Raw genomic sequence first — 22,188 nt, 5'->3', positions numbered from 1 at the left:
ACATGCAACAAGAAGAAATGAGAGTGAGACAAAACATTTTTTGAGCATTCAATTAATTGAAAATAACGATTAAACTGAAACAGGCTGTTTTTCAGCTGATCAAAAGTTTAGGACCACATGCCTTTAAAACGCCAAATCTGTGCAAAGATGTGGATTTATTGTCATTTTCTGTCAGGTAATCACACGTTGTGATGGCAAAGGCAAAAACACTCTCCCTTTTTGAACGTGGTCGGGTTGTTGAACTGCATAAGCAGGGTCTCTCACAGCACGCCATCGCTGCTGAGGTGGGACGCAGTAAGACAGTCATTTGGAATTTCTTAAATGATCCTGAGGGTTATGGAACAAAAAAGTCAAGTGGAAGACCCCCAAAAATTTCATCAGCACTAAGCCGGAGGATCCAATTGCCTGTCTGCAAGACACTGGACGATCCTCAACCCAAATTAAGGCCCATACTGGTGCTGACTGCAGCCCCATAACCATCAGATGGCATCTGAGACTGAAGGGCTTCAAAAACAAAAAACGTCTTCAAAGACCTCGTCTCCTTGAACGCCACAGAACTGCTTGTTTGGACTTTGCAAGAGAGCACCAAACATGGGACATTCAAAGGTGGAAGAAAGTTTTATTCTCTAATGAGAAAAAAATCTAACCTTGATGGTCCTGATGGTTTCCAAAGTTACTGGCATGACAAGCAGATCCCACCTGAGATGTTTTCTACGCACCACAGTGGAGGGGGCGCCATAATGGTCTGGGGTGCTTTTTCCTTCAGTGGAACATTGGAGCTTCAGAAAAGCGCAGGGGCGTCAAACGGCCGCTGGCTATGTCCAGATGTTGCAGAGAGCATTCCTCATGACTGAGGGCCCTCGTCTGTGTGGTAACGACTGTGTTTTTCAACAGGACAATGCTACAGTACACAATGCCCGCAGGACAAGGGACTTCTTCCAGGAGAATAACATCACTCTTTTGGCCCATCCTGCGTGTTCCCCTGATCTAAATCCAATTGAGAACCTTTGGGGATGGATGGCAAGGGAAGTTTATAAAAATGGACAACAGTTCCAGACAGTAGATGGCCTTCGTGCCGCCGTCTTCACCACTTGGAGAAATGTTCCCACTCACCTCATGGAAACGCTTGCATTAAGCATGCCAAAACTAATTTTTGAAGTGATCAGCAATAACGGCGGAGCTACTTATTACTGAGTTCATGTTTGGAAGTTGGATTTCTGTTTTGGGGGGTTTCGTTTTTTTTTGGAGGTGTGGTCCTAAACTTTTGATCAGCTGAAAAACAGCCTGTTTCAGTTTATTCGTTGTTTTCATTAAATTGAATGCTCAAAAAATGTTTTGTCTCACTCCCATTTCTTCTTGTTGCATGTTGAAGCTCTACTTGGAACCTTGTTAAGATCCAGCCATGCTAAATATGATTTTTTGCCATTTTTCAAGTGGTCTTAAACTTTTGATCAGGACTGTAGTATGGAAGCACTTACTAATGGAACAGATAACATATAATCCATTTAACAGTGTTGACCAGGACTAGTAAAGAAGGTCAGTCTTTTATTTTTCCAGAAATGGTGTCACTCTTGTCCATGGGTTTTGAAAAGGATTGCCTCCAAGTCCCATTCTATGCATTGGCTGAAAATGCAGCTTTTAGTAACAAATATGGTGTTTTATGTTCTCTCAAAGTGTTATAGACCTGAATAATGCCATGTTGGAGATCAACAGCTTCCGTGCCATAGGCTCAGCCTGAGGTTGTGTTGGTTATGGCAACATGATAAGTGAATGATTCTGTTTTGAGTCACCTAGGGGCCTTTTTAGTAAATGCTACACCTGCATTTACCAAAATATTTGTGGTGCGGTACTGCTGCAGATAGTCAATGACGGCTGGGAAGTAGAAGACATCAGAACATAGAGAAGGGAGGGTATGAGGAGTAAAAGCTAAGTAGCAAAAGACAAGATAATGAATTGTTTTTAGTAGAGATGGTAGAATTATTATGCCATGATAATATCCTTTGGTCTTGTTTTATGCTAATCTAACCATGAGTGGCAGGAAAATCCATGAGAATATCTTATTACAAAGAACTATAAAGGAAAAACTAAATGAGCTTGCCCACATAAACAAAAGACAAATGAGTGCAGCAAACAATATATCAGATCTCTTCAATTGCCCAAATATAATAATACAATTGTTCCACTCTACAATTGCAGAGATGCAAAGAAAGAAAATGCAGCCTTCTAAACCAGTTTCAGAAATAGTTGCCAACTCTGACCAGTTGCCACTTAGCCTAAGACACATCTTCCAGCTGCTGTTAACAAACTATGATTTCAAAAGGGGAAAAACTACATGTGGACTAATTACAGGGCATTATACCTGCATTTACTTATACTCATAAATGGTGTTGAGCGAAGCATTCGAAGTGGAATTTAGTCCGAAGTTTAGGAAAAAGCTAATTCGCAATGAATCTGAATTTCCTCGAGTTTCGTGGCATCAAATCAATTTTCCTAAAATGGCGGCTGCACGGGTTACAAAGTAAAAGTAAGAAGCCCGGGAATGCAAGATCACCCATAATGCTGTGCTGCCAGCCATTCCGCAGATAGCCATCCCCTGTGATGTCACAGCCTTATAAAACCCTCATCCTGCGCGATCTCCGCCATTGTCTTGGGAGCTGAGCATAGGGAGAGACGTGGCAAGTGTTCATTTGCTTGGGACAGTATTGCTGACAATGATTAATAGAAGAATATTGGAGAGGGAGACAGCAGGGACAGTGCAGGGAGACTTAGGCTGCATCAGTTTTATTTATTTATTCGTACATTTACTCATTCCTACATCAGCCGTAAATTTTATTAAATACCAATACCAATATTTTTCCACAATCAGCATGCCAACCAATACCATCCAGTCTGTACCCCTTAAGGGCCAGGTCTTAATGATGATCATCCTCATCTTTTGCTGGCTTTACTTTATACAAATCATCCTTCAAAGTCTCCGTGTCCTAAAAAAGTCAGCAATATGCAGAGAGAGGAGGAGCTGGATGTTCCTGATGACATATTTTCATCGATATTAGATGATGTGTAAGCCGTGTACGGGGTGGGCTCCCCAGGATACAGCGAAGTCACGAACGAGGAAAGCAACTCCAACACCAGCTTTTGCCAAAACAGAATTTTACAAATGATAATAAACACAACCACAAATGCTGAGAAAGGCTGAGACCGCTGTGTTGCACAGCATGGCACCCTCTGATGGATGCCAGCAGAAATTTCACTGTAATTTACCTACTGGCGGGCACAACTAAAACTGCCTCGCCGTACCTATTATTCCCCTAAAAGAACAAAAATCACTGTATGGTTGTGTGGTACGGACTGGCCTGCGGTGCAGCACAACATCATACAATCTTACACAGATCTACAGTAGTCCCCCTCCCATAACTGGTCCTGTAGCACGTGCCTGAGTATTCCTCCTGAGCAAAACGCCAGCCTTTAAGTTATGGAGTCCTTTTCATCGAAAAGTATTAACACTTGGGGCCTGACACAAACAGAAACCCTAACTACAGGCCTGGTCTCAGTCTCTAGGCGCCAACACTGTGATGAGGTGTATGCACGATCTTACCGACCCGGGTCTGTTTTTCATCCGCTGGTGACTGAACAGAACAGATGTTTCTCCAACAAGCATGCGGTACCGCAGTGTTTGTGGCTTTGTTTCTCTGCTCTCATCAGCGTTCCTGGCAGCAATCTTCCTTCCTCTGGACAGGATCAGGGTCTTGGGCATAATCAGCTTCACTTAGCTGCAGCTCTGGTCACTCTCTCACACCTGGATGCCGTCGGATTAACTGCTTCTCACAGCCTAAGGTGGCTGCTGACTTCCTCTCCAGACTTGTAACTCCACCCCTCTCATGAATATGGAGATATATGTACAGTCTGTAGCTGTGTTAGGAAACAGCGGTATCTTGTGGTCAAACAGCAGAATGTCAGTCCAGAATATTTAATTTAATCACACAAATAGTGTTCAGACAAGGAAAGCTGTTTCTCTATCTCACATGCCACCCCAATAGAGGTTATTTTCCTTGGCAACCCTCCCCATACAAATTCATCCTGGGCATAACGTTGTGGGGGCACACTAGCATTGGGCCTTGTTGACCTATGTAGAGTAATAGGCTCAGAGTCAGAAGCACTAGGGATGTCAGGCACATTTAATGGGAAAGGAGCTGGGGTACTGGGGCAGGGGCAACCCACCACTCCTCCTTTAAGGGAATTTCCTCTGTATTCTGAGCAGGATGAGGTATCTCCTCCACACACATTTGCTCATCAAAATTACAACGCCTCAACATGTTACAGTGCGTTTCGTGAGGGCCCCCCAGTCCCTATTGGCTCTACCTTATAGACCGGGATGGCAGGGTCTACCCTCCTTTTCACCAGGCATGGGACCGCCTCCCACCGCCCATCCAACTTCTCAGATGGCCGCTTGGCTTTGACTATCACTTGATCACTCGGGGCATACCCATCCCTCTGCACTTGTCTTGGATTAGGGTATACCACTTGTCCCAGGAGCTCCCCCACAACCTTGTGGATCGCTCTCAGCCGGTGGCAGTGCTCTTGCACCCATGCGGTGGTATTTCTTGGTAGTGGCTCTATCGGACTGGGCATGTGGAGATCCTCAATCTCTCGTCTGGCTCTCCCAAACATGGGCATATGTGGGGAGTACCCGGTGGTACTGTGTAACCTATTGTTATATGCCCACATTAGTTCAGGTAGATATTCGGGCCACCGAGCCTTTTGGCTGTCCTCCAGAGTGTGCAGCATCTGGAGCAAGGTGCAGTTGAAGCGCTTGCATGCCCCGTTTCAATGGGGTGATGCGGGGTGGTGCAGGAACGTTCGATCCCATACAGTTGGTACAACTAATTTATTAGAGTACACTGAAAACATGCCCCTTGGTCTAAATGTATCCTCTGTGGACACCTGTATAAAGTGTTTGCAGACCGCTTCAGCGGCCCACTCTGTCATCTGGTGTCTGGTGGGTACAGACACCATATGATTTGTGAAATGATATGTCATGACTAAACAGTATGATTGTCCCGAGGTATAGTACCCAATCTGTACATAATCGATCATAAGGAGCTCTAGGGATCTGAGGTCCAGATGGCCTGGACAGGAGCTCGCTGTTAAGCACTCTTATTCAGCCCGCAGGGCCGACACTTAAGACATGCCTCGGCCCCCATGTCTGCCAGATCTGGACAGTATACCAGTCGTTTTTTCGCTACCAAAATGAGCGCCCCTCTCATGGGCTTCCTGGGCAGCCTCCGATCCCAATGACATAGGGATGACAATATGTCGCCAGTATTGCAACTCGGATTGCAAGTATATGGTCCAACACAGGAGTCGACAACGCTACAGAGACTCGGGAGAGTGCATTGGTGTTGCCGTTCTCCCTACCGAACAGGAACTTTATGCGGTAATGGTACTCAGAAAGGCAAGCCAACCACCTCTGCTCAAGTGCACCGAGCTTGGCATTCTCCAGAAGTGCTAACGGGTTGTTGTCTGTCATCATGGTCACCTCTGCACCTGCATCTGTCAGGTATTCCGCGAACCTTTTGAACATTGCCCACACCAGTGCCAGTAGTTCCAGTTTAAAGGAGCTATAGTTGTCAGGGTTGCGCTCTGACTCCCTCAGAGACCGGCTCCCATAGGCAATGACTCTCTTACGTCCATCCTGGACTTGGGATAACATGGCCCCCAGACCATGTAGACTTCCGTCCGTGTACAGCAGGAATTGGGTGTTGAACCACGCATAAGCCAGAATCGGGGCACTGGTCAGCCCCTTTGTCACTGCTTCAAAGGCCTCTTGTTGCTGGGTTCCCCATTTGATGGGACATTTCCCAGTGCTCCTTAATAACTCATTTAACGGGCCCACCAAATGAGCAAACTTGGGTATAAAACTCCTGTAGTAAGCAGCCAGTCCCACTAACACCCGCACCTCTCGTAGTGTACTCGGCTGGGGCCACTTCTGGACGGCCTCCACCTTGCTTGGGGGCGGCTTTACTCCCTCCTGAGTGACAAAATGTCCCAAATACTCTGCTGTCAAAACAGTTGGCACTTCGTGTGCTTGAACTTGAGCCCATGGTCTCGCAGCCATCATAAGACCTGTCGCAGCTTTTGAAGGTGATCCTCAAAGGAGGCCCCAAACACTACTATGTCTTCCAGGTATATTAATACCGAATCGAAGATAAGATCTCCCAGACAGTGTTCCATCAACCGCTGGAATGTTCCCGGGGCATTGGAAAGGCCAAATGGCATCGGGTTGAACTCGTAGAGTCCCATAGGTAGGATGAAGGCCGTCTTCGCTTTGTGCATCTTGGCCACCAGTACCTGCCAATACCCACTGGCCAGGTCAAGAGTCGAGAATAATGACTCAGGGCGGATAATAACTCCTCAATTCGCGGAAGGGGGTAGACATCCCGGACGGTCTGGGCATTCATCTTCCAATAATCCATGCAAAACCGGAGACTCCCATCTTTCTTCCACACCAAGACTACTAGAACAGCCCAAGAGCTTTGACTCTCCTGGATCACCTGGTTTTTCAACATGCTGGCAGCATGTCCTTCACCTCCTGGTACATATTAGGTGGGATTTGCCGGTAACGTTCCCTGATTGGTGCAGCATCACCGGTGGGGATTTCTTGCTCGATGGCGGAAGCACACCCAAAGTCCTCATCATGTCTTGAGAATGCCTCCTGAAATTCCCAAAGGGCGTCTTCCAGAAACTTCTGTTGTCCTGGAGTCAGGGTCTTGCAGTCCACTCCCATCCGGGCCATTATCACTCGACCGTTACACTCCGCTGTTGGGGTCTCCCTTTGATGTACCTCTACAGCGTAGGCCCAGGCTGATCTCCTATTTGGCTGTAGCATGAAGCCTTCGAACACATAAGCTTTGGCCAGCAATGTATTCCCAGGAACGGTTAACTTGCAGTCTTTAACATTGAGCCAGCGTATGGGCACACATCCATCCTTCACAATAGAGAGGGCCTGGGCTACCAGTGGGCAAGTCTGCATTTCCTCTTGGTAAGCGGGATCGATCAGGACCTCCAGTTCATTCAGTTGTCGTCCAGCCCCCACCGGCAGCATCAATATTTGTTTTTGTTGAGGTGGGATTTTCACTGGGGTCCTCCTTCACGTGTCCAATGGTCTGACCGGACATGTACCTTTTTTGCAGACTACAGCTTCTCACCATCTGCTGTAAAACCTTCTGGGTTGACTGGTGAGTGGTGGCCCGTTGCCAAAACTTCGGCCCTTCTTTGGCATAGAGGTTATGATCTAGGTCTCTCACTCTCAGCACATTCATACCTAGTGTCACGTCCGTTCCTTTCCGGGACAAATGGTCCACCAGCACGACCCCCTTCTTGCCGATATCTTGCCCAAACAGTCGTACCCGCATCCAGACTATCCCTATGGCCGAAAGACAGAGTGTGTAAGTGGCAGCAACATGAAAAGACCGCCGAGTTGTCCAATGACAGAGTATGAAGGTGGCGGCAGCATCAGGAGGCCACAGAGTGGCCCAATGACAGAGTCTGTAGGTGGCGGCAGCATAACAAGGTCACAGAGTGGCACGATGACTGATTGTGGAGGTGGCAGCAGCATGAGGAGGCCACAGAATGGCAAGGTGACATAGTGTCGAGGTGGTGGCAGCAGCATGAGGAGACCACAGAGTAGCAAAGTGACATAGTGTGGAGGTGGCAGAAGCATGAGGAAACCAAAGATTGGCCCTAGGCCTGCCCCATTTTCAAATCTACTACTTGTGTTCACAACTACAGTGGTGCGTCAATACCGGGGATGGAGTATTATTATCCCATATTTCTGGGCAACTTCAACAGCATACATATAATATATTCAATATACTGGAATCTGGGCTTCTGGAGCGTGCAGATATCTGTTGCCCCATCGGGGCCGCGCTGCAGAAGACCTGGAATAAAATCAAGGCACTCATCCAGGCCCCCCAAATTCTGGACTTCTCCCCGCTATGGGATAACCCTGTGCTAACAGAATTCTTGGCACTTAACGAAAATGATTATTGGACTCGAAAAGGTATCACGTTACTTTCACATATATACACGAAAGGGAAAATTAAATTAATAGGGGAACTGTTCCAACACACACCAATAACTGCATTAGAACAATATAGATACTTTCAAGTACAACACGCATTAGCTTGCACACTGAAAAAAATACCTTTTATAGCAGCCACTCAGAGGTTTTTATTATTTTGTTATAATATAGTAGGGAATAAAGTTAAGATCTCACTAATATATAAGAGATTTATTGAGGAACTCAGCACGGTCACTAAATTTAAAAGTGTAGATAAATGGAAGGTGGATATAGGGGAATGTAACCCTTCACAATGGCGGGAAATATATCAAAATATCAAGAAGGCTTCGCCTTCGAGACAACACCGGTTGACACAATTTAAAATAATACACCGTTTATATGTTACCCCGAGTCTCCTATCTAAAATGTATAGTAACAAGGGACAAGCATTTAGTTGCTTGAAATGCTCTCTGGTAGCCGCTGGGTTTATACATATGCTGTGGGACTGCCCAGTTATTAAGCTCTTTTGGGGTAGTATATTCCAGGCGATGGCGGTACAAAGTGGGAATCACCCCCCCTTAACTATCCAAGCAGTTGTGCTTGGACTTCTCCCTCCCGAGTACAAGAAAAGAACCACCAAAAATGAACAGGCTTATTGGCTGAAGGGATTTTTATTGGCCAAGGTAATAATCATGAGACAATGGGTGAAAGATAGGACGCCATCAATAAATGAATGGCAAAACTTAATGGCACGAATAACAGACTTTGAGGCTATGAAACGGCGTGGGGTGAGCTACGCCATAGAAATGGGAGTATAGATAGATAGCAGGGGGAAGTGGCGAGAGGGGCACACCCTGACTGGAACTGATGTCCCCCCTTTTTCTGTCGATGGGGTTATGGCCAAATACTAAACAAATAAATTGTCGTGCACTCTTAAATAATGAATATCACCATAACAGTCCACATTAAATAGGACCCGACATCTATGAAGGTTTTAAAAATACCCAATAGAGGGGCATGAGCGCCCTAACGCCCCTCGTGGCGGCCGTACCAGGCCAGGTACGCTGGGTGGGGGGATATACGTTTTTTTTTCTTTTTTGGTAGTCAGGGGCAGGAATGGGTTTTGGTCTTGATATATGTGACAGTGTATTGATACTAATCGAGGGAACTTCGAGATTTAGATGCCTCTATATGTATATACGCTGTTTAGTATCGAAGCGATGCATTGTTCTAAATATACCTGTTATATGTACCCATCTGCTGTGACCAGATAACCCTTTTATACTTGTTTTATTAAGAAAACAATAAAGATACAAATATTGAAAAAAAAAAAGATTGGCCCAATGACAGAGTCTGGAGGTGGCAGCAGCATCAGGAGGCCACAGAGTGGCTAGGTGACATAATGTGGAGGTTGCGGCAGCATCAGGAGGCTGCAGAGTGGCACAATTACAGAGTGTATAAGTGGTGGCAGCATCTGGAGGCCACACAGTGGCAAGGTGACATAGAGTGGAGGTAGGAGCAGCATGAGGAGGCCACAGAGTGGCACAATGATAAAGTCTGGAGGTGGCAGAAGCATGAGGAGGCCACAAAGTGGCCCAATGACAGTCTGGAGGTGGCGGCAGCATCAGGAGGCCACAGAGTGGACCAATGACAGAGTCTGTAGGTGGAGGCAGCATGAGGAGACAATAGAGTGGCAAAGTGACATAGTGTGGAGGTGGCAGCAGCACAAGGAGACCACAGAGTGGCCCAATGACAGAGTCTGGAGGTGGCAGCAGCATCAGAAGGCCACAGAGTGGCCCAATGACAGAGTGTATAGGTGTCAGCAGAATCAGGAGGCCACAGAGTGGCTAGGTGACATAATGTGGAGGTGGCGGCAGCATCAGGAGGCTGCAGAGTGGCACAATTGCAGAGTGTGGAGGTAGCGGCAGCATCAGGAGGCCACAGATTGGCAGGAAGACATAGTGTGGAGGTGGTGGCAACATCAGCAGACCAAACAGTGGAAAGGTTACATACTGTGGAGGTGGCAGCAGCATCAGGAGGCCACAGAGTAGCAAGGTGACATAGAGTAGAGGAAGGAGCAGCATGAGGAGGCCAGAGAGTTGCACAATGACATAGTGTGGAGGTGGCGGCAGCATCATCAGACCACAGAGTGGCAAGGTTTCATAATGCTGAGGTGGCAGCAGCATGAGGAGACCACAGAGTGGCCCAATGATAGAGTCTGGAGGAAGCAGGAGCTTCAGGAGACCACAGAGTGGCCCAATGACAGAGTCCATAGATGTCGGCAGCATCAGGAGGCCACAGAATGGCTAGGTGACATAGTGTGGAGGTAACGGCAGCATCAGGAGGCTTCAGAGTGGTACAATGACAGAGTGTGGAGGTTGCGGCAGTATCAGGGGGCCACAGATTGGCACAATGACAGAGTGTGTAGGTAGCGTCAGCATGGGACGACCACAGAGTGGCAAGGTGACATAGTGTGGAGGTGACGGCAGCATCAGGAGGCCACAGAGTAGCAAGGTAACACAGTGTGAAGGTGGCTGCAGCATCAGTAGGCCACAGAGTGGCCCAATGACAGAGTCTATAGGTGACTGCAGCATCAGGAGGCCACAGAGTGGAACAATGACAGAGTGTGGAGGTGGCAGCAGCATGTGGAGGCCACATAGTGGCCCAATGATACAGTCTGAAGGTGTCGGCAGCATCACGAGGCTGCAGAGTAGCACAATGACTGAGTGTGAAGGGAGCAGCAGAATCAGGAGGCCACAAAGTGGCACAATGACAGAATCTATAGGTGTCGGCAGCATGAGGAGACCACCGAGTGGCTAGGTAACATAATGTGGAGGTGGCGGCAGCATCAGGAGGCTGCAAAGTGGCACAATGACAGAGTGTGGAGGTGGTGGCAGCATCTGGAGGCCACAGAGTGGCAATCTGACATAGAGTGGAGGTAGGAACAGCATGAGGAGGCCACAAAGTGGCAAGGTGACATAGTTTAGAGGTGGCAGCAGCATCAGGAGGCCACAGATTGGCACAATGACAGTCTGGAGGTGGTGGCAGCATCAGGAGGCCACAGAGTGGACCAATGGCAGAGTCTGTAGGTGGTGGCAGCATCAGGAGGCCACAGAGTGGCAAGGTGACATAGAGTGGAGGTGGGAGCAGCATAAGGAGACCACAGAGTGGCCCAATGACAGAGTCTGGAGGTGGCGGGAGCATCAGGAGACCACAGAGTGGATAGGTGACATAGTAAGGAGGTGGCGGCGGCATCAGGAGGCTTAAGAGTGGCTCAATGACAGAGTGTGGCGGTGGCGGCAGCATCAGGGGGCCACAGAGTGGCAAGGTAACATAGTGTGGAGGTGGCTGCAGCATCAGGAGGCCACAGAGTGGCACAATGACAAAGTGTGTAGGTAGCGTCAGCATGAGACGACCACAGAGTGGCAAGTTGACATAGTGTGGAGGTGACGGCAGCATCAGCAGACCACAGAGTGGCAAGGTGTAACAGTACAGCCTGGATCACAGCGGCTCCCTGTGACGATACGCTGACTTGCGCTCCAGCGTGGAACGCACCGGCCGTCTGCGATGATACGCTAGCTTGCGTTCCAGCGTGGAACGCAGCGACCGCCTGTGTTGTTACGCTGGCTTGCGCTCCAGCGTGGAACGCAGTGGCTGCTGGGCCCTCCTGTGACTCCGCCCACTTACGGTCCAGCCCTTAACCACTTAAGGACCACAGGTTTATACCCCCCTAAAGACCAGGCCCTTTTTTACAAATCGGCACTACACTATTTTCACCGTTTATTGCTCGGTCATGCAACTTACCACCCAAATAAATTTTACCTCCTTTTCTTCTCACTAATAGAGCTTTCATTTGGTGGTATTTCATTGCTGCTGACATTTTTACTTTTTTTGTTATTAATCGAAATTTAACGATTTTTTTGCAAAAAAATGAAATTTTTCACTTTCAGTTGTAAAATTTTGAAAAAAAAAACGAGATCCATATATAAATTTTGCTCTAAATTTATTGTTCTACATGTCTTTGATAAAAAAAAAATGTTTGGGTAAAAAAAAAATGGTTTGGGTAAAAGTTATAGCGTTTACAAACTATGGTACAAAAATGTGAATTTCCGCTTTTTGAAGCAGCTCTGACTTTCTGAGCACCTGTCATGTTTCCTGAGGTTCTACAATGCCCAGACAGTACAAACACCCCACAAATGACCCCATTTCGGAAAGTAGACACCCTAAGGTATTCGCTGATGGGCATAGTGAGTTCATAGAACTTTTTATTTTTTGTCACAAGTTAGCGGAAAATGATGATTTTTTTTTTTTTCTTACAAAGTCTCATATTCCACTAACTTCTGACAAAAAATAAAAGCTTCCATGAACTCACTATGCCCATCAGCGAATACCTTGGGATGTCTTCTTTCCAAAATGGGGTCACTTGTGGGGTAGTTATACTGCCCTGGCATTCTAGGGGCCCAAATGTGTGGTAAGGAGTTTGAAATCAAATTCTGTAAAAAATGGCTGGTGAAATCAAAAAGGTGCTCTTTGTAATGTGGGCCCCTTTGCCCACCTAGGCTGCAAAAAAGTGTCACACATGTGGTATCTCCGTATTCAGGAGAAGTTGGGGAATGTGTTTTGGGGTGTCATTTTACATATACCCATGCTGGGTGAGAGAAATATCTTGGCAAAAGACAACTTTGTATAAAAAAAATGGTAAAAGTTGTCTTTTGCCAAGATATTTCTCTCACCCAGCATGGGTATATGTAAAATGACACCCCAAAACACATTCCCCAACTTCTCCTGAATACGGAGATACCAGATGTGTGACACTTTTTTGCAGCCTAGGTGGGCAAAGGGGCCCATATTCCAAAGAGCACCTTTCGGATTTCACTGGTCATTTTTTACAGAATTTGATTTCAAACTCCTTACCACACATTTGGGCCCCTAGAATGCCAGGGCAGTATAACTACCCCACAAGTGACCCCATTTTGGAAAGAAGACACCCCAAGGTATTCGCTGATGGGCATAGTGAGTTCGTGGAAGTTTTTATTTTTTGTCACAAGTTAGTGGAATATGAGACTTTGTAAGAAAAAAAAAAAAAAAAAAAATCATCATTTTCCACTAACTTGTGACAAAAAATAAAAAATTCTAGGAACTCGCCATGCCCCTCACGGAATACCTTGGGGTGTCTTCTTTCCAAAATGGGGTCACTTGTGGGATAGTTATACTGCCCTGGCATTTTCCAGGGGCCCTAATGTGTGGTAAGTAGGTAAATGACCTGTGAAATCCTAAAGGTGCTCTTTGGAATATGGGCCCCTTTGCCCACCTAGGCTGCAAAAAAGTGTCACACATGTGGTATCGCCGTATTCAGGAGAAGTTGGGGAATGTGTTTTGGGGGGTCATTTTACATATACCCATGCTGGGTGAGAGAAATATCTTGGCAAAAGACAACTTTTCCCATTTTTTTATACAAAGTTGGCATTTGACCAAGATATTTCTCTCACCCAGCATGGGTATATGTAAAATGACACCCCAAAACACATTCCCCAACTTCTCCTGAGTACGGTGATACCAGATGTGTGACACTTTTTTTGCAGCCTAGATGCGCAAAGGTGCCCAAATTCCTTTTAGGAGGGCATTTTTAGACATTTGGATACCAGACTTCTTCTCACGCTTTGGGGCCCCTAGAATGCCAGGGCAGTATAAATACCCAACATGTGACCCCATTTTGGAAAGAAGACACCCCAAGGTATTCAATGAGGGGCATGGTGAGTTCATAGAAATTTTTTTTTTTTGGCACAAGTTAGCGGAAATTGATATTTTTAATTTTTTTCTCACAAAGTCTCCCTTTCCGCTAACTTGGGACAAAAATTTCAATCTTTCATGGACTCAATATGCCCCTCACGGAATACCTGGGGGTGTCTTCTTTCCGAAATGGGGTCACATGTGGGGTATTTATACTGCCCTGGCATTTTAGGTGCCCTAAAGCGTGAGAAGAAGTCTGGAATATAAATGTCTAAAAAAAGTTACGCATTTGGATTCCGTGAGGGGTATGGTGAGTTCATGTGAGATTTAATTTTTTGACACAAGTTAGTGGAATATGAGACTTTGTAAGAAAAAAATAATAATTTCCGCTAACTTGGGCCAAAAAAATGTCTGAATGGAGCCTGACAGGGGGGTGATCAATGACAGGGGGGTGATCAATGACAGGGGGGGTGATCAATGACAGAGGGGGTGATCAATGACAGGGGGGGTGATCAGGGAGTCTATATGGGGTGATCACCCCCCTGTCATTGATCACCCCCCTGTAAGGCTCCATTCAGATGTCCGTATGTGTTTTGCGGATCCGATCCATGTATCCGTGGATCCGTAAAAATCATACGGACATCTGAATGCAGCCTGACAGGGGGGGTGATCAATGACAGGGGGGTAATCAATGACAGGGGGGTGATCAGGGAGTCTATATGGGGTGATCACCACAGTCATTGATCATGCCCCTGTAAGACTCCATTCAGACGTCCGTATGCGTTTTGCGGATCCGATCCATCTATCAGTGGATCCGTAAAAATCATGCGGACGTCTGAATGGAGCTTTACAGGGGTGTGATCAATGACAGGGGGGTGATGAGGGAGTCTATATGGGGTGATCACCACAATCATTGATCACGCCCCTGTAAGGCTCCATTCAGACATCCGTATGCGTTTTGCGGATCCGATCCATCTATCAGTGGATCCGTAAAAATCATGCGGACGTCTGAATGGAGCTTTACAGGGGTGTGATCAATGACAGGGGGGTAATCAATGACAGGAGGGTGATCAGGGAGTCTATATGGGGTGATCACCACAGTCATTGATCACGCCCCTGTAAGGCTCCATTCAGACGTCCGTGTGCGTTTTGCGGATCCGATCCATCTATCAGTGGATCCGTAAAAATCATGCGGACGTCTGAATGGAACTTTACAGGGGTGTGATCAATGACAGGGGGGTGATGAGGGAGTCTATATGGGGTGATCACCACAGTCATTGATCACGCCCCTGTAAGGCTCCATTCAGACGTCCGTGTGCGTTTTGCGGATCCGATCCATCTATCAGTGGATCCGTAAAAATCATGCGGACGTCTGAATGGAGCTTTACAGCGGTGTGATCAATGACAGGGGGGTAATCAATGACAGGGGGGTGATCAGGGAGTCTATATGGGGTGATCAGGGGCTAATAAGGGGTTAATAAGTGACGGGGGGGGGGGGGTGTAGTGTAGGTGTGCTTGGTGCTACTTTACTGAGCTACCTGTGTCCTCTGGTGGTCGATCCAAACAAAGGGGACCACCAGAGGACCAGGTAGCAGGTATATTAGACGCTGTTATCAAAACAGCGTCTAATATACCTGTTAGGGGTTAAAAAAAACACATCTCCAGCCTGCCAGCGAACGATCGCTGCTGACAGGCTGGAGATCAACTCTCTTACCTTCCGTTCCTGTGAGCGCGCGCGCCTGTGTGCGCGCGTTCACAGGAAATCTCGGCTCACGCGAGATGACGCCTATTGGCGTTAGCGTAGCCTGGGGGAGCCGCCGCGATGACGCCTTTCGGCGTTAGCGTGGCGGCAAGCGGTTAAATAGAAGGCAGGTGCTAAGCAGGGTGTTCCACTAATGGAGTGCGCACCCTGCTAGCTCCACTGCATCTGAGGACTCTGTCCACATATCCAGACCTGGATCCCTAACAACAGCGTGAAGGACTGTCTACCTTCTTGCCACTAGCTTCCCCACTGCTGGCTTCCTAGCCAGGACCAACTAACCGCAAGTATATGCCTGTTACCTGCTCTGATTAATGTCCTGGAACTCTGAGTGGGGTGGTTCCTGACTGGTGTGAGACGATACTCCCAAACCAACTCTGAACCTACTGCATACTATATACTAAACTGTGGACATGCTCTGAACCTACTGCATACTATTTACTAAACTGTGGACATGCTATACTAACTCTGAACCTACTGCATACTATATACTAAACTGTGGACATGCTCTGAACCTACTGCATATTATATACTAAACTGTGGACATGCTATACTAACTCTGAACCTACTGCATACTATATACTAAACTGTGGACATGCTTTACTAACTCTGAACCTACTGCATACTATATACTAAACTGTGGACATGTTCTGAACCTACTGCATACTATATACTAAACTGTGGACATGCTCTGAACCTATGGCATACAATATACTAAACTGAGGACATGCTATATACTAACCCTGAACCTATTGCATACTAGATACTAACTCTGAACTGTGCACAAGCTTATACTAACTTGTGACTCCTGTAATACTGGGAGACCTTCCTCTCCAGCAGTAATACTAAATAGATGGATAGCGGTAAATGATTTTGTTACCCCAAACTCTCCGCCCAAGACTGAGAGAGACGCCTGGGGTACATACTGAGTAACCGCGAATCCCACAGCCAAGAACAAGGGCAGTGGGATAATAGTGCTTGTCCATTGCTTCCGCAGTTGAGATCCTAACTGATCAACTAGGTGCGTTACACAAGGTTACATAGTGTGGAGGTGGCAGCAGCATGAGGATACCACAGAGTGGCACAATGACAGAGTCTGAAGGTGGCGGCAGCATCAGGAGACCACAGAGTGGAAGGTGACATAGTGTGGAGGCGGTGGCAGCATGAGGAGACCACAGAGTGACAAAGTGAATCCCACATCCAAGAACAAGGGCGAATCCCACATCCAAGAACAAGGGCAGTGGGATAATAGTGCATGTCCATTGCTTCCGCAGTTGCGATCCTAACTGATCAACTAGGTGCGTTACATATTAGTGGAACCCACATGGATCCAGCGGAGGTTGCAGGTCACCTCGTCACCCTCACTAAGAGGGTGGAGACCCTCAATGTGACTATACAACATCTCCAGCTAGAAAACCAGGCAATACGGCAACTTGTCACTCAGGGGCCAGGACACCCCCGTGATGGACCAGAACCCAAGGTCAGCCCACCTGAGATATTCGCGGGTGACCGAAGGCAGTTCAGGGATTTCCTGAACGCGTGCAAACTAATGTTTGAGCTGCAGCACCGGACTTACCCAACTGACAGAACAAAAGTACTTACCATGATCTCATACCTCAGGGGGGAGCCCAGAGCATGGGCCAATACTTATTTAGAAAAAGAAGACCCAGTCCTGGAATCCTTTCCTCTGTTCCTTGAAAAAATGGCCCTTCTCTACGAGGACCATAGTAAACAGCTGACCGCTGAGACCGCTATACGCAGCCTTAAACAAGGGAGACGACCTGTAGAGGACTTTATTGCGGAATACACTCGCTGGGCCCGGGAGACTGAATGGAATGACCTCACCCTTAGGAATCAGTTTCGCCTAGGTCTTTCCGAGGCCCTGAAGGACGAATTAGCCCGAGGAGAATTACCACTTACACTTAATGCCTTGATGCAGAAGGCCACCACCATTGACAGACGGCTGAGGGAACGCAGAGCCGAGAGAGTCTCAGGCTTCACACCCAACCCAAGACCATCCAGCCAGGGTCCTGCTGTAGAGATGATGGAGATTGGGGCGATCCGAGGTCCTCTGACCGAGAGAGAGAAAGCCAGGAGACGTAACCTCAACCTCTGTTTATATTGTGCGTCTGCTGACCATACCGATGACGGATGCCCCGCGATACGTAAGAAGTGCGAAGGTAAGAGCGGCACGTCTTGTACCTTAGGCAGTACAAAAAAATAGTACTGGTGGTTACATATACACGTCTCTCACCTTACAGTGGGACCAAAACCGGATTATCGTTGAAGCCATGGTGGACACGGGAGCTTCGGGGAATTTTATCGATATGCATCTGGTTGAGCGAAATAAAATTCCCCACATGAGAAAAAACGTTCCGATATCCGTGAGTTTCATTGACGGTACCACTTCTAGTCCTATCCACAGTCAGACTCAACCCCTCATGGTGACATGTGAAAATAACCACACAGAATTCTTATCCTTTGATATCATACACTCTCCATTGTTTCCCGTGATTCTTGGGTTGTCATGGTTGCAAATACACCAGCCAACCCTCCTATGGAAACAGGGGAGAGTTCAGTTTACGTCACCTTATTGTATGGAGACCTGCTTTCCTCTCAAATCTCTCATGCACGTGGGAGTGAACCAGGTCCCCAGCCAATACGCAGACTTTGCTGAGGTATTCAGCGCAAAGAAGGCGGAATCCGCCCCATAGATCTTACGATTGCCCCATAGACTTGCTGCCGGGTAGTGAGATACCCACGGGTAGAATTTATCCATTGGCACAACCAGAACTTGTTCACCTCAAACAGTACCTAGAAGAGAACTTACGAAAAGGTTTTATTCAGCCTTCAACCTCCCCGGCAGCAGCAGGGATGTTCTTTGTGAGAAACAAAGACTCAAGCCTAAGGCCCATTATAGATTACAGAGCCTTGAACAAAGTAACAATCAAAAATCGGTACCCCTTGCCACTAATATCCGAACTCATAGAAAGATTACAAACAGCAACAATCTACACCAAGCTGGATTTGAGAGGCGCATACAACTTAATTAGGATCAGAAAAGGTGATGAATGGAAGACAGCTTTCCGCACTCGGTATGGTCTCTTCGAGTATACAGTGATGCCCTTCGGGTTGTGCAACGCCCCTGCCACATTCCAAAATCTTATTAACGACATCTTTAGGGATCTACTGGACGTATGTGTAATCATCTATCTTGATGATATACTAGTGTATTCCGATAACTTACACGATCACAGGAAACATGTCCGTTGGGTTCTCGCACGGTTAAGTGTTCATCGCTTATACGTCAAACAGGAAAAATGTGTATTCGAGACTACCTCTCTTCCCTTCCTCGGATACATAATTTCACCCAAAGGTATCCAGATGGATCCCTCAAAAATCACTTGCATCCAAAATTGGCCGATTCCGGATTCCAGGAAAGCTCTTCAACGGTTCCTGGGGTTCTCAAACTTCTATAGGAAATTCATTAAAGATTTCTCCGCTACCACTAAACCACTAACCCGCTTAACTAGTGTCAACACGAAGTTCGTTTGGTCCAAGGACGCCCAATCAGCGTTTGAGTTATTAAAGAACAGGTTCACTACGGCACCGATACTGACTCTCCCAAATCCGAACCATCACTACGTGCTGGAAGTAGACGCATCCCAGGCAGCCATAGGAGCTGTTCTGTCCCAGCGAAGCTCTTTTTCAACTCCGTTACATCCTATCGGGTTCTACTCCCGGACGCTAAATACCGCCGAATTCAATTACCCCATAGGCGAAAAGGAACTCCTCGCCATAAAGTGCTCCCTGGAAAATTGGAGGCATTTACTTGAAGGATCAATACACCCCATCACAATTTATACGGATCACCGTAATCTACAATACCTGAAAACCAATAAAACATTATCAGGCCGTCAAGTACGGTGGAGTTTTTTTTTTGACAGGTTTAACTTCCAAATTACATACCGACCAGGCTCAAAAAATGGGAAGGCCGACGCCTTGTCACGACTGGCTGAAATTCGCACCTCAGACACGGCCCCCACATGGATCATTCCACCGAAGAAACTCGTCCTTGCCACCATAACGTTGGAAACCCAGCTCAAGGATGCTCTAATTAATGACCATGCTAATACCCCCCCTGGTCTTTCGCAGAACCAACAGGGTCTCCTTTACAAGGACAGCCAACTGTACATACCACCCTCCCTCACCAATCAGGTGATCAAACTTTGCCATGAATTACCCCTCGCGGGACATCCCGGCATTGCTAAAACCACAACCCTGATACGCAGGAACTTCTGGTGGCCAAAGATGACCAAACAAATTGAGGAATACGTTTCCACGTGCGAGACCTGTGCCTCATGTAAAACTGACAGAAACCGACCTTATGGTCTCCTAATGAGTCTTCCCATCGCCAACAGACCCTGGGAATGGGTCTCGATGGATTTCATAGTTGAACTTCCCCTTTCCAGAGGAAACAACACCATCATGGTGGTAGTGGATTTGCTGACTAAGATGGCACACTTCGTGCCCCTCAAGAAGTTACCCTCCTCCAAGGAAACGGCCGTGGTATTCCTGTCTAATATTATTAAGTTACATGGAATTCCTAGCCAGGTCATATCAGACAGGGGTTCGCAATTCGTATCCAAATTCTGGAGAGCACTTTGTTCCAGACTTCAAATCGACCACAGAATGTCTACCGCCTATCACCCCCAAACTAATGGGCAGACTGAAAGGGTGAATCAGTGTCTGGAACAGTATCTCAGATGTCACTGCTCATTTCTCCAGGATGACTGGGAGGGCCTACTTCCTCTCGCTGAATTCGCCTATAATAATTCTACGAATTCCTCCACATTACATACTCCATTCTTTGCTAATTACGGATTAGGTCTCTTCCTCAAACCAGCCTTCCCACAAACGTTCCAGCCACAGACGATTATCTGACCACTTTGCAAACTACCCTTAAGACGCTAAAAGACAACCTTCAACGGGCAAAAGAAAGACAGAAGTGTTACTACGACCGTCGTAGGAGAGAAAGTCCTCCCTACCAGGCCGGGGACTCGGTTTGGTTATCAACAAAAAACCTTCGGTTGGGGGTACCTTCCAAGAAATTGGGAAGACAATTCCTGGGTCCTTTTCCGATAGAAAGGATTATTAACCCCAACACGGTGAGACTCACCCTTCCTCCGCAATTACAGGTACATTCCACATTCCACGTGTCACTACTGAAGCCGTTTAGATCTAGGCCGTTCCCATCAAGTGATCCTCGACCCTTGCCTCCGATAGAGGTCCAAGGAGAAGAAGAATTTGAAGTTGAGCAGCTCATTGATTCCAGAAGAAGACGGGGGAAGATCCAGTATCTCATTAGATGGAAGGGGTATGGTCCCCAGGATGACTCTTGGGAAGATGTGCAAAACGTTCATGCTCCCAGACTCCAAAGATTGTTCCATAGAAGATTTCCCAACCGACCCTCTCCTAGTGGGGTACCCCGGAGGGGTCCCTTAAGGGGGGGGGTACTGTAACAGTACAGCCTGGATCACAGCGGCTCCCTGTGACGATACGCTGACTTGCGCTCCAGCGTGGAACGCACCGGCCGTCTGCGATGATACGCTGGCTTGCGTTCCAGCGTGGAACGCAGCGACCGCCTGTGTTGTTACGCTGGCTTGCGCTCCAGCGTGGAACGCAGTGGCTGCTGGGCCCTCCTGTGACCTTGCCCACTTACCGTCCGGCCCTTAAATAGAAGACAGGTGCTAAGCAGGGTGTTCCACTAATGGAGTGCGCACCCTGCTAGCTCCACTGCATCTGAGGACTCTGTCCACATATCCAGACCTGGATCCCTAACAACAGCGTGAAGGACTGTCTACCTTCTTGCCACTAGCTTCCCCACTGCTGGCTTCCTAGCCAGGACCAACTAACCGCAAGTATATGCCTGTTACCTGCTCTGATTAATATCCTGGAACTCTGAGTGGGGTGGTTCCTGACTGGTGTGAGACGATACTCCCAAACCAACTCTGAACCTACTGCATACTATATACTAAACTGTGGACATGCTCTGAACCTACTGCATACTATATACTAAACTGTGGACATGCTATACTAACTCTGAACCTACTGCATACTATATACTAAACTGTGGACATGCTCTGAACCTACTGCATATTATATACTAAACTGTGGACATGCTATACTAACTCTGAACCTACTGCATACTATATACTAAACTGTGGACATGCTATACTAACTCTGAACCTACTGCATACTATATACTAAACTGTGGACATGTTCTGAACCTACTGCATACTATATACTAAACTGTGGACATGCTCTGAACCTATGGCATACAATATACTAAACTGAGGACATGCTATATACTAACCCTGAACCTATTGCATACTAGATACTAACTCTGAACTGTGCACAAGCTTATACTAACTTGTGACTCCTGTAATACTGGGAGACCTTCCTCTCCAGCAGTAATACTAAATAGATGGATAGCGGTAAATGATTTTGTTACCCCAAACTCTCCGCCCAAGACTGAGAGAGACGCCTGGGGTACATACTGAGTAACCGCGAATCCCACAGCCAAGAACAAGGGCAGTGGGATAATAGTGCTTGTCCATTGCTTCCGCAGTTGAGATCC

Source organism: Bufo bufo, chromosome 9 (genome assembly GCF_905171765.1).
Source record: "Bufo bufo chromosome 9, aBufBuf1.1, whole genome shotgun sequence".
Lineage (NCBI taxonomy): Eukaryota > Metazoa > Chordata > Amphibia > Anura > Bufonidae > Bufo > Bufo bufo.
This window is presented reverse-complemented; position numbering follows the sequence as displayed.